The sequence below is a fragment of the Ischnura elegans genome, chromosome 4 (genome assembly GCF_921293095.1).
Source record: "Ischnura elegans chromosome 4, ioIscEleg1.1, whole genome shotgun sequence".
NCBI classification, from domain to species: Eukaryota; Metazoa; Arthropoda; class Insecta; order Odonata; family Coenagrionidae; genus Ischnura; species Ischnura elegans.
The window spans coordinates 137112620-137126415 of NC_060249.1; the positions used below are offsets into that span (position 1 = coordinate 137112620).

A 13796-nucleotide genomic window follows, 5' to 3' on the forward strand; every position below is an offset into this window, starting at 1 on the left:
GTGTACATTTCCCTTTTTTTCTGCATTAAATATTCTGTAGAACTCAGAATCTATGTTATAAGCTCTAATTTTTTGTGTACCCCAATCATCGCAATGAGCCTCCCCACATAATAATAGGGTAGTTTTCTTCATCAAAGAAAACACAAGGCATGGATTCCAATTCGTTACCCATGATTAGTGCATTCATAATATAGAAATTATTTGGTTTTAGAAATTCCAGTTTAGACGAATGGCAATGGTTAATTTTAACCTCATTTGAAAAAGGTCAGATTGGTGCCCATGCAATGCCACTCGATGTGACGTCACCTAGTTTCTATACGAGTAGATAGGAGTTTTACATCGTCTGAAATTACCAATGCATGCATGAGGCACAGAGCTCAGGGAAACATATCTTAATAATCAACTATTTAAACTTCCTGTGGCCAGAAAGTTTCCCTTGTTTGATAGGGTATTAATAATCCTTATTTAAGCCGAGCGATACCTGCTAGCAGGATAGTCCGCTTCCTGCATCACAGCAGCGCACATACCCTCACCAAAAGGTCACCTCACACGTCGACAGCGGGAACCATAATGACGTCACACGGGGTTTTCCCAGCATTCATACTTAGCCGTCACATTTTCGCGCGCTTGAAATTTCTCACTTTTCATTTAATCGCGAAAAATATATATAGTAATTTAAAAATCTAATAGGGTATAACACATACTCCAGGAGTGATAACCTTTCGATTTAGGCAATAAAAAAATAATAGGAAACCTCCCTATTCTCCCTTCCCCTCTTTCCCTCCCTTCTCTTTCTCCCCTCTTTCCAATAAACCAACCAACCCCCACCTCCTCACGTCACAATATGTATTTAGTCCCCATATGTATGCATGCATGCTATTTTATTCCATTGATCACTGAGCAACTATGTACATAGTTCATCAGAGCTATCTTAAAAAGACCCAATTATCATTTAGTCAGTAACCCTTTCCTTTTCACCATCTCTTTAGAAGTGAGTTTACCAGGATTATCACAAAAAGACTCATTTGAGGACCATGATTTCTTATTCTTCCCTGCCAAGGAACTCATGCAGTAAGTTCATTGCTCAAGAATTATTCTCGAAGAAATTGACAATTTAACACGAAGAGATTTGCCACTTGGTGACCTTATGACACTCCTTTTTGTGTAAAAGATGACAAATAGACATATAGCATTGTTTTCCGGATAATCCTCCGATAATTTATCTTACAATATTGAATTCAAGATATATTTCCAATATGGCTAGCAGGCCACTTGGAATTGCTCGTGAAGGATAGTTACCAGAGAAGTGGGAAACTTTGAACTCGGAATTCATTGTGACAAGGAAGGAAGAAGCGATATACAAAGTGATGGTATTCATATGTAAAAGCAACCAATGGAAAGAACAATTTCCGTATACTACAGCCAGTGGCGTGCAGGGGGTCCAGACCTCCCCACTCGAAATATAAAAACACTATTATTTTCCTTCATAAAAGAGAACAAAATATTGAAAAATAATGAATTTACAATAGATTTCTTTGACAAATGAAGTTTTTTCGATTATGAAAAATGTCAAAAATTAGTCAAAAACCCTCTAATTAGGACCCTGTTTTTTTTTAATTTTCCCCTTGGTTTTGGAGCCCTTCTGAACGAAATTCTTGGCTATGCCACTGACTACAGCTTTTACCCTGCTCGACAAGATTGATCTTTATGTGTACCCTAATGTGTTTTAGACGAAAAGCATCGTGTGAATGCATACCTCAGCAAAAAGGTTTGCATGGAGAGGAGTAATAGTAAAGTGTTGAATCATATGAGCTATATTTGTCATTGAGAGTGTCAAGAGGTGTGCCTACCCGGCAGGATGTCCAACCACAGAAGTTCTATACAGTGACATAACAAAGGGTAATGAGAAAAGGATGTAAAGGACGCGTCAGGCACAAACCGAGGTGGCACTACGCACTTTGGGAGCATGAGATGCACCAACGTACAAACTTTGGTTGCAATCCGTGGAGTCGTATGGAAATGTATAGTGGATAGACAAACAGACATCCTGCCTTTTTTAAGGGGCTATTCGAAAAGGTTATTACGGAGGTATTTTTAGATTCCAGTGCAGTTTCATGGAATGGATTCACTAAATATATAATAGAGCCATAACACATTATTAAATTGCATAAGCTGTGAAATTTTCACTTTTCATAGTATTTTCTCTCACGAAATATTTATTTTGTTAACTATTATCTAGTTTTTAAGAGCCAGAAAAGCGACAAAATGCATTTCCCGGCATACAGTTTCTGAAAATTTTCCGGGGTTGGACACCCGCGTTCTCCCGTGATACGGACCCTATATCATGAGCCCCAGCCTAGCTAGGATCGAGTGCCCTAGGGCAGCCGATCACCTCAGCCCGCCCAGAACTTTTTTCTCTCCTCCTTATCACACTGCCACAAATGGGGCATCAGAATATCAAGTGAAACCTTTTAAAAATAACATAAAAAGTATTATTTATACTATAGCACCTGAAAGTATTGAATCTCCTCGTTCAAAGGGGCATATGCTTTTATCAGCATAATAATATAATATTATTTACATCAGCATAATCTATGCAGACGACTCAAGAAAAAGTTGATACTGAATTTTTTTAAACGACTAAAAGTTATTAAACCGAACGTAGTCTAGGCTACGAGTAGCTACAAGTTAAAATAATTTTGCGGAAATGCTCACATCAGAGTAAACTAAGATGCGGTGATGCTGGAAAATAAATAATGAACATTCCAAAATGCGTACTCCTCAGGGAAAAATTAAACCAAATGTAAAAAGCACTTCTAAAGTAAAAAAAATACACAAAAGCGTGTAAAAGATCAAACCGAAAGTCAATCTACAAAATATGTCACTAACTTGGTCATAGTTAATTGCAATTGCGTTAAAAATAAGAGCGCTAAAATCGAGCACATAGTTCAGGACGTAGCAGTTTTTCATTAATCGCACTCTCTTTTACTTTCTTGCCCGAAAATATTTTCGCAATGCGCTTGACGCCATAAATATTTTTATGTAACTCATGGTTACTTCTCTAGTGCCTTAGTGGTGTATTCTCTTCCCTAGTGCCTCTCTGTTTAACCCCCAAATATACCAAGAAATAATTATCCGTTTTGATTTTCCAGATGACTCTATTCCTATTTTTAAGGCTGCAAATATTACTTTGTGATCACATATACCGTCCACGATATCGATTTGATTCATCACCTTAGTACGGCTCTCTGCTTAAAAGTCTAATAGTTTATTTCCCCTCGTGAACATGTCAACTACTTGTGCAATTGAGTGATTTCCGTTTAATAAGATCTCGCAGATTTCTCTATTCCTTGAATACGGTTTTATAGAGAGCAAGAATCCAAATTTATGCGTGGGAGATAGAAATCTCGCAGAATAATTATAACACTTCTACTGTGTCTCAAATAAAATGCAGATTTTTTATTTTCTAATAGTGAAATAATATCAAATCGCTGTCTGATTGTACACCATACCCTTTCTATTTCAATGTCTGTTAATACATGGGAGGCGATGTATAAATGTGATTTGACTGCTAGAAAAACTCCGCCACCTTCCCCATCGCAATAGTAGATTTTAAATAGTGGAAAAACTTCGCTGTCTCACATATCCTTCGTAAGTCGATTCTCTGTCACTATGACCATAACCGCGTCTCGAAATTTGTACTAGATTTTAGCGCTCTTGTTTATAACGCAATAGTATGAATTGCGACAATGTTAATGTCATATTTTGAAGGTTGAATTTCGGATGGTCCTTATCTACGCTAATGTGGTTAAGATGGGCAAATTACACTGGGTGTGCTCATAAAATTTCATATAATTTCCCTGGGTTAATTGTTATGGATTTTTCCTTAGTTTCCGGCATTACTACTCTTAAATTTACTTCACATGACGTGAAGAATTGCCCAATGCGGATTACCTCTGAGGATAACCTTACTCATAACTAATATTTAGTGTAGAATTTTTCTCCCCGAATATCCCGCATAGATTATGTTGATGGTAAGAGTGCGTCTTTTAAAAAATGAGAAAAAGTATGATTATTGTGGACTAGATCCCTCCCATGAATCTACCGCCACTACCGCGCACAGTATAAACCTACTCACCCATGAAGGCACGCACTAGGAAAAGGTATACGGTGAGTTCAAATATAACTCTAAAGATAGGAAAAAAACCTCGTCCCGGAGCCCGAAAGTAAACACTCCAACGGCCCGACGCCTGAGGGGACGTGAATTACCTTAGTGCATTCCACCCGCTAATATTAATTTCGATGGGATATTTGCTCCTGGATTTAGACTCCAGCAGGATTATTCCTCTAATCGTATGGCCGGGCAATAAGTCAAAATCGACCATAACTACGGCCTCGGGACATACGTATGTCTTCGAGCGATTAGTACGTAGAATTTTCATTTTTAGAAGAGCTGATTTTGATGGGTTTAAGGGTCATCTGAAAAACGCTCCTGGAGTTTGACTCAAGGTCCGGTAACTCGGTCGCGTCCGCGTTCGTCGTCGTCGGCTCTTGGTGCCGTGAAGGAAAAGGATGCAGGCTGCTTCCTGTGCCAACCTTCAAATTTCTTCACCGACCCGAGCCCATCAATAAAGGGTGTATCGTGAGTGTCTACATATTATTTAAAACGATAGAACATATATGTAATACGAAAAAGGACTTGATGGAGAAGAATACCTGACTGAAATATTTTCCTATTTCCCTCCGACAAAATTCCCTCCCACAGATACCATAGAAAGTGCTGAAACTAGTTTCCAAACTGCGGTGAAAGTGGCATCGCTTCATTCTTTGTAATAATTAATCCCACTGTACCTTCTATAGATTGGGAGACGCATAGATTCATTCCTGGTGGGAGGGATAAAGTGATTTCCGAGGCGTTTGTACACACTTTTACATCAGATTCATTGTTTCAAATAGCATCCGCACCAAATAGAGGAGAAAGTATTCTTGGAATAATATCGACAAATATACCTCATCAGGTAATAAACATGAGCACCGTCGAATGAATTAGTGACCATAGGTTAGTAACTGCAAAATCTTCTTTGAATACCGCTGAAATTTTTAAAGAGCCTAAACTTTTAATTTTTAAAAGAGCTGATTTTGATGGGTTTAAGAGTCATCTGAAAAATGCTTCACCTGCGTTTCAAGAATCATTATCAAAGTTAAATGTAGGTGGTACTTGGAAAGCTCTTCTTTCGCTCGTATCCTCGGAAGTGAATAGCTACATCCCTAGTGAACCAAAAAAAAGAAGATAGCGACCGAGATGGTATGACGCGGAAATGAGAAAATCATTGAGGCGAAAAAGAGCGTGACATACTAAAATGAACTGCCACCACGCTAATGAACGCGTGGTATAATTAAAAAATAGTTTTTTTTTAATTCCGCCACGAAGGAAGCGTTCAGGAATGCATTCAGCAATTTTCAAAGGAAAAACACAAGTAGATCAGTTAAGGGATATCCCAAAAGGATTATGGTCTCATTTTAAGGAAGTTCAAGGTAAAAGATCTACCGTATGTTCGTTGAGAAACGATAATGGAGATAAGTTGACAAGTTCCGATAAAGAAAATTCATTATATTCCTACTTCAAGAGCGTGGTCACCGAAACTTCTGATAACTCATCCTAGAAAGTGGTCAATCTCTGCATAGGAAAGATGCCGCCTATTGGCATTAGTACGCACGGAATAGAAAATATATTGAAATCGCTCAGTCTAAATAAATCACCTGAACCCGACGAAATCCCTTCTCGCGTGTACAAAGAACTTTCCTCAGATGTCGTTCCATATTTGCAGTTAATATTCAGTAAATCCATCGAGCAACACAAAGTACTTAATGACTGGAAAATTTCTAATGTAACGCCAATATTCAAAAGTGGAGGCAAGGAAGAGCCATCTAAATTCGGACCGATATCTTTAACGTCCATCTCATGCCAAGTCCTTCGAAATATCGTAGACAGCTCAGCAATGAAACACCTAGATGCGCAAAACTGTTAATGAGAACTCAACATGGATTCAGGAAAAGTAGACCATGCGAAACCCAGTGAGTGCTTTTCGCCCTGATACTTTAGTCTCCGAAGAGGACAACATTCAATTAGAAGCGATCGATCTCGATTTCAAAAAAGGTATTGACAATGAACCCCACGGAAAAATGATAATGAAACTGAAGCCTTACGGCCTAGATGAAGATGTCATTTCCTGGATAAGAGAACTTTCGAGCGACCGCTTGCAGAGAGTAAGTAGTATTGGACGGTGAAGTCTCCAACGAGGTTGGAGTCACTTCTGGCGTCCCTCACGGTAGTGCCATAGGCCCACTCCTATTCCTTCTCTATGTGAAAGACACTGGTGATATAGTCCACAGTAAGCTACGATTATTTGCAGAGGAGGCTGTAGTTTACAGAGAAATCCGTTCCAGCAAAGACATAGATGAACTAACGAATGACCTAGCTGCTATCCAAGCATGATACGATGCATGGCAGTTTGAATTAAATTTGAAAAATCGTAGATTCGTAGTAGTTTGGGAGGACCAAGATCCAGCCAGGTATACTGGACCCAAACAATGGTCGAGCGCGACCCTTTTGCGAACCCTTTCCTCGGTCACCCAGAGGTTATCCGGGACCTCTGGAGACTGCCATAACAGCACGAGCTCACCCCTACAGATATCACCTGTTGTAGTAAATTTTTTGCTTTTTTAATTCCAATACTTAGCGGTAAATAAAGGCGCTAATCATATTCCTCGCGGTTGAGCGATTAAATTCGTCTTTTGATCGAGATTCTACGATGAAAAATAAGTATTTTATGAAAAGTGATAAAATTAACGCCGATTGCCTCCAGAGATTTGCAACGCCGAAATTTTGTGATGGGAGGGGAAAAGTAAAATAATCCTTTCTCTTCCCCCACTCCACTTTTTAGCTTGACCACGTGTATGAGCGTATCCGAAATTCTGGTGGAGACCGCAAATGTATTTGGCAGAGTGAGAGTTTTAACCCTCGTACACTATTTTCTTTAATATTGTAAAAAACCCTAGGTTGGGAAGAATCATAGAACACACTAAAAAAAAGGATAAAAAAACACTCACAGTTAGTACTAAATTTTCGGTGGCGTATTACCACCTTCCTCAGAGTTAGGTAAGAGACTGTAGGTAAAGGATAGCTGAGGGAAGGGGAAATAGTGGGGAGGTAGGGTCCAAAGAGGGGGGAAAGAGTGTGTTGAGGCAATTAAGGGATTATCGATTGATATTTAAGCCAGGAGGAAGAAATGCTTTGAATAGCCATATGTGCGTCAATTCAATGGAATTAAGTTTGAGTGGGTGGTCTGTGGGGGGAAGGGAGGCCAAAACTGATAGGTACATTGTAGCAATCATTGAATTGACGCCGATGAGTGGCCGCATGTTTCGCCACTGGGAGGGACGCAAAGTGAGAGGAAGTGCACGATGCCCTGTGGTTATTGATTTTTAGGTTAAGGGGGGTTGAGGATTTGCCTATATAAAAGGAGGGACAGTGTTGGCATTGAATGAGGTAAACTCCATTCTTGGAAGTACAGGAGGCCGCAAAGGGGTGGTGGTAGACAGGTGACAAGATGACTAGGGATAGAAGGAGGGGCAAAAATTTGGGAGGTTTTGCATCTAGGATGACCACAGGGCGAAGTAGTGGGTGACTTCTGTAAGGGGTTAGTTGAGCGGAATAAATTTGAAAGGTTAGCAGGTCGTCTGAATGTGACAGTAGGGGGTTTGGGAAAAAGATTGGCTGTCGACTTATTATTTTTTAGAATAGGGAAGAGGTCTTTGAGGATAGATTGCAGGGATTGTATTCCAGGAAAGTAAGTGGTGCAGAGGGTAAGGTCACGTGGTTTGCTTCTATTGCATGGTTCAGCGGGGCAGTTTGCTGGGGGGAGGGGGGGTGTTTGAGAATTTTTTTATACAGGAGGGACTCTGGGTAGCCTCTATGGATGAGGGAACGGTGAAGGCTGTGAAGAAAATTATTCAGGGCATCAGGATTATTACAAATACGGTGGCCTCGAATGGAAAGGGAATAGGGAAGGGAGCGTTTAGTGTGGGAAGGATGACAACTGCTAAAATGAAGGTACTGCTGCTTATTCGTGGGTTTTACATGGACAGAGGTGAGGAATTTGTTGTTGACGAGAGAGATATTGACATCAAGGAAGGTAATCTGCGAAGTAGAAATGGTTGATTTTAATTAAATAGTTTTATTTTTTATTAGATAGTTTTATTTAATATTGTACTTGCGGATCTGCATCTACATAACTCAGTGAGGGAAATTCAAACAAGGCAAACCATTTCCTTTCTCCGCCGTCCAAATACGCACCGATCACCGAGTCTCCCCAAGCCAGAGCATGACTCGCGATGAACTCCGTAGCATGGAGGCGCATTCGACGGCATCATGTGCGCACATTGGGAACGCTACTCTGAATTTTCCTTCGCCTATCTCAACGAAACGGCAAAAATCACTACGGGCTATAGCAAGGTTTCTTTTAAGGTATACAAGACAGTAAAGAGATGATTCGAAGGGCCACTTATTTGAATGCAGTTGATTTTGAAGACGTTTTTCCGGAATGACTGACGAGCACATTGCCAGAACGCGTTTTTCTTTCGATCGAGAATGATATGTTCCTATCTTGATTTAAGATGCCTTTGTCAGCAGGCGAAAGGGGGAAAAGAAGTCAGCTTGTTGGAGGCAGGCTTATTCATAGCGGAAACGTAGCTAAGGATGAATAAAAATTGAAGCACCGTGTACTACTCTGAGAAACGCAACAGAGGCATTGAAAAATCGTAGAAGACATCCACCTGAGAAGTGACCGATTAGGACCTAGGTGTACAACCTGAGATGTTTTTGCTTGCAGATAATAAATCGAAATGCTGCTGAGATTTCAAATTTAATAAAAGGAGAGATATTGTCCCAAGTGAAGTGTGAATTCAATGGAGTATATTTTTCGTTCTTCATTTTTTTCCGCATTAACTGAGATATTTTATTTGACCCTTAAAAACTGTAAAAAATAATTTGACATCAATATGTCGAGCATTGATTTAATATTACGAAATTGGTTTTAAAAAAATGGAAGGAAAGTGAGTTATATAATTGCAGAAAATAAAATTTTTTTTTGCCACTAGTTAGGAATAAATAAAATGTTAATTTTGTTTTGCGAGTTATGGAATTTACCTCGAAAAATTGTGTCGTCAATCAAAGGCTATAGCGGGTTAAGATGGTAAAATCTGCACTGGGCTGAAATCTTATTTAGGATTATGCACTCGAAAGTAAATATTTAGAAACCCCTTCAGCGAAATTTTTAGATGCCTAGGTGGTCCCACGGTCCTTTTATCGTAAAAAACGTGTTTTTTCGAAAAACATTTTTCCTGAGCGATTCTTTGCTTTAAAAAATCTGAAAAAATTCATGAAAGTATATTTTTATGCCCAAATACACCCTGATTTTTTTCATACTTTTTGGGTCAAAGTTGAGTATATGAAAATTATTTTAATTTTTTCATGAATTTTTAGGTTATGTTAGTAATATTTGGCAAACTTTTAAAAAAATCATTTTTTGTGTATTTTTTATTGTTCTTTTGAATGGCCGTGTTAGATTTGCCATTTTTACTCCGGAAAATCTTCAAAATTTGAAAAAACCCAATTTTTGGTGTTTTCCCCATACTTTTTAGCAGATAAACTCTACCGCATGTCAATTAATAACGATTTTTAAATTATATTTTCGTTTTTTTAAGTGGTGGGATCAGATTTGCCGTTTGAGCTTTAAAGAATCTATAGCCCAGCGTATTAGTGAGCTCCCTGAATACATTCTGCACGGTATACAACTGCTACGTAAAATCTCTAATATGATAAAAGGGAAAACAATAAAAATTAAATATAAACTACGCTTAATTACCATCATTTTATTCAATTTTGAAATTTTATCGAATTCGAATTACAATTGTGGTAGAAGCCGCATACTTTAACAGCTAGTCAATGAGTATTTTCGCATTTTAAAGGGAGACTTGGAGTCTTTGTGAAGATTATTTTGTTAAGATTATTTGAATGTGTTTGGGAGGATAATACAGAACTATTGGTGAATTGATGAGATATATTGTTGTAATGGCACGCTGGGGATATTGTTTAATTATGTGGGATTGTTGCGAGGAATGTGCAGTTTGGCTGAGGGAAATATATTGTTGACAGTCGGTCGTCGCTCGAGAAATGAACTGATCGGTGGTATTTTCGGTGCGCGACATTTATTTGAAATAAATCAACATTCCGCCCTGATGATGAGTGCCGAGACGGTACTTGAAACGTTGGCCGTTATAAAAACATTAACCCGGTGGGAATCCCGAGAAGAGTTTACCCACATTATTCGCCGAGAAAGTGTAAAATCATATTTCACAATGAACATTTTGGTTATAGCATTTATAAATAATGAGCGGCGGAACCGATTTGAATCATTTTTGACTTATTATAATACCGTAAGGAAAACATTTAATAAAACTACAACAATTAGTATTACAATTGCTTGTCAGAAAGGCATTTTCTCTATCTACATAGGGTTGACCAGGGCATGTTACGCAGAATTTCTTTCTGTGAATTTTCTAATTTTTATGTTTTAACTTATCAAAATTTAGACATTGTGGTTTTATGAAGCAGTTAATAAAGTCCAAATTGTGGCGAGCCATTTATAACTCGGTTTGGTAAAAGTGCACTCCGTAAACGTGCCCCGTAAGTAAACGAACCCGAGTGTACACTACACATTTGGGTTTATTCTGCACTAGCACCTTCTGATATACAACAGTTTTTGCTTTGTTATTAGACGCACGAACAAATGAAGCGAATAGTTTACCAACACTGAACATGACACATATAATTGTTCATGAGAAAAACATGGATTTCCTAAATTCAGACTACAAACACTCAACGGTTGACATAGGAATTAGCTAATCATCATCGCGAATGAAACACGAAGCCGAAATTTGAATTTATTTGAACTCTTAGGGCATATCAGATGGGATCATGGGAATCCTTGGAATGAGAATATCCTCATCTTCGAATTTTCCTTTGAATATAACCGCGTGAATCACATTGATTATCGTTTTTTATCACCTAATATGTTCCATTGCATATTTTAGGTTTCAAAGGTTCATGACCACCGAGTCAACCTTCTGCTGTACATTTTGCGTTGGTCACACCTAAGAAGTTTAAAAATGCAGATGGATAGTTGGTGACTTCATCTATTTTTGTAACACAGTCAATAGATTTGAGTGAATGCAGAATACCGATTATTTGCAAATTTCGAACTTTCGAAGAAGTAATCCACATCTTTGTCTTGAGCCGCCAAAATTGCTTGCTCGCTCTAAAATTTGTGATTATTGTGCTCATCAGTCATGTTCGAGAGCACTTTGTTGAGGAGTTCATCTTTCGATGAAACGAAATTGCAAAAATGCCGAGGATATGAAATAAATCCGCTCGATTCGTCGACAAGAACACGGCCTTTACCGATAGTCAAACATTTTTATGAGGCTCACTTATTAAATTGGTAAAAACAAAACAGATCATTTAGTAAGTAGAATGACCGACTTGAACTTTCCTAAAAATGTCCCCTAGCATCCATATTAATTTCTTCCATGAACTGATATTATTTTTAAATGTTAATTCTGCTATTCGAGGTTGATACGAATCCAAAAAATTCTATTCATCTAGAAAATCGTTCAAACATATGTAGCCGTTCTCGAGTTACAAATAGTGTAACTAACACGATTTACGACTTTTTTATGAATATAAATATACTTCGATTAAATAAATAAATATCATAGAAACACTGAAAAAGGGACACTCACAAAATGTTTTTCAGACGTTTCTCTGGGGTTACCCACCATTCTCAATGCGTGAGACAGGATTGCTGATGTCTTCTGTGGAGTTTAGGGGGGAGGGGAGGTTGAAGGGGTAGATGGAGGTGGGGAGGGATAGGCTGGTGGCTACTGAGCGACGTTTAGCCCTGGCGGTTTGAACGCTGTTTCCACCCAGGTGTGCTGGGTAAATTTTCTGGTAGTATTTCGATTTAGGAAAGGGAAAAGCACTGCTCGAAAGAACTATTTTGTGTTGGAGTACTGGTTCAACGAATGAGGGGGACTTGGTGGAGAGGCGATGGTTGTTCATTCGAATCGAGAATGCCGTGGTGCATTCTCCAATGTAGTAGGCAGGGCAGAAATTGTAGGATAGTCGGCAGATGGAATTAAAGGAAGTATTTAAAGGAAAAAGGAGAAGAGGAAGATTTGTTGATGACTGGTGGGGAGGTGGAGCGAAACAAGAAGCAGCACTTGCATCTTTGGCGGTTGCATGTTGAGGAGGGAGAAGATAGGGGGGCAGTGCGGGGGAGAGAGGGGCGGATGGATCGGAATATTTGCGCACGTTGGGCGCCTTTCTGTAGGTGATAGAAGGGCGGGAAGGGAGGAGATTGGAAGTACTTTGGTTTGCGCTGATGATGGGGTAGAGGTCTCTCAAGATATTTTTTATTTCTTCGGGTTGTTTAGGCCTTCTTCTAATTCATTGGATAAAATTCTAGATTGTGCATTCGCAATAGGGTACAACATCAACAGGTTTCCACTATCAGCTCGCCGATTACTTGGATGAATCCGTTCTGACAAATTAGTTGGATCTTTGCATTGATTGAAAACTAGAAAAGACATTCAACGCAAAACCCAAATGAAGTAGTATGTGATGATTATAAAGGCTATTTGCTGTATGTAAGTCAAGTTGGACGTCATATAATGACACACATATCACCCGTCTCAAGGGACGGGTGAAAAAGTGTGGAGCTCATTGCAGAAAATCATAATAATCAACAGCTTTCTAAACTAATTAATGCAATAATCAACTGCTATGTATGACCCTTCATCGCCAATCTAAAATCACTAAGTGAATATCAACGCTGGGTTTGAATGCATCCCTTACCGTCGGGTTACGGATACCCCTTTTGCAAATCCCTAACGTTCAAAATGTGTACTAGCAATCCATAAAAAGGATACGTCAACCCTTGCCCAACTCTTAACTTGTATATTACCAGTTACCATTTAAAAAAAGTATCTAACGGTTACAGCGAATTTAAATTATTTGAAACCCATTATTTATTACAAAAGGAGTAGCCAAGGAAAAAAAAAGTTGAGATCTTAATTCCGATCAGGGGAATCGATCCAGCAACATTTACTATGACGACGTTGCATCAACTCCACTACGCCACCACGACTTTTGACGTTGAGGTCTTTATAATACATAATATCGGAACAGCAGTGAAAACCGTAGCAAGGGCACAGAGTATGCACACGAAATTAATCATTAAATCCATCAAAGATCAAAACAAAACGAAAAATTTAGTAAGTAACTTCTCCCTCTTTGTTCATATATCTTCACATGGAAGCGAAATATTTGCAGTGCGTGAGCAAGGAAAACAAATGGAGTAAGGGAAACTAAATTTTCTTGAGAAGCAGAAGTGGCGCCACAAACTTTGTCCTAAAACTTTTGAAAGTGACTGTACCTAAACAAACCCGTCTTTCGAACTGCCAAAGCATTTTCAGAGGACTAAATAACCACGTCAATAACTCTGATGGACAAGTTATCTCTTCCGCAAAATTCAGGAATCAAACGTGTGTGCTAGCAAGTTACAATTATTTAATCCTATTTTCAATAAAAAATTTCAGAAAAAAAAACAGTTTAAATATCTTTGGAAAAAAATGAAGTGCTATAATTTAAAAAGTGCGTTTAAACGCAATACGAA

General features: G+C 38.7%; 1 long non-coding RNA gene across 2 annotated transcripts in view; it reads right to left on the minus strand.

Annotated features, from left to right (window-relative positions):
* Nucleotides 1-13796, minus strand: part of LOC124158100 — a 58057-nt gene that overhangs the window by 17033 nt on the left and 27228 nt on the right. The window lies entirely within an intron of this gene.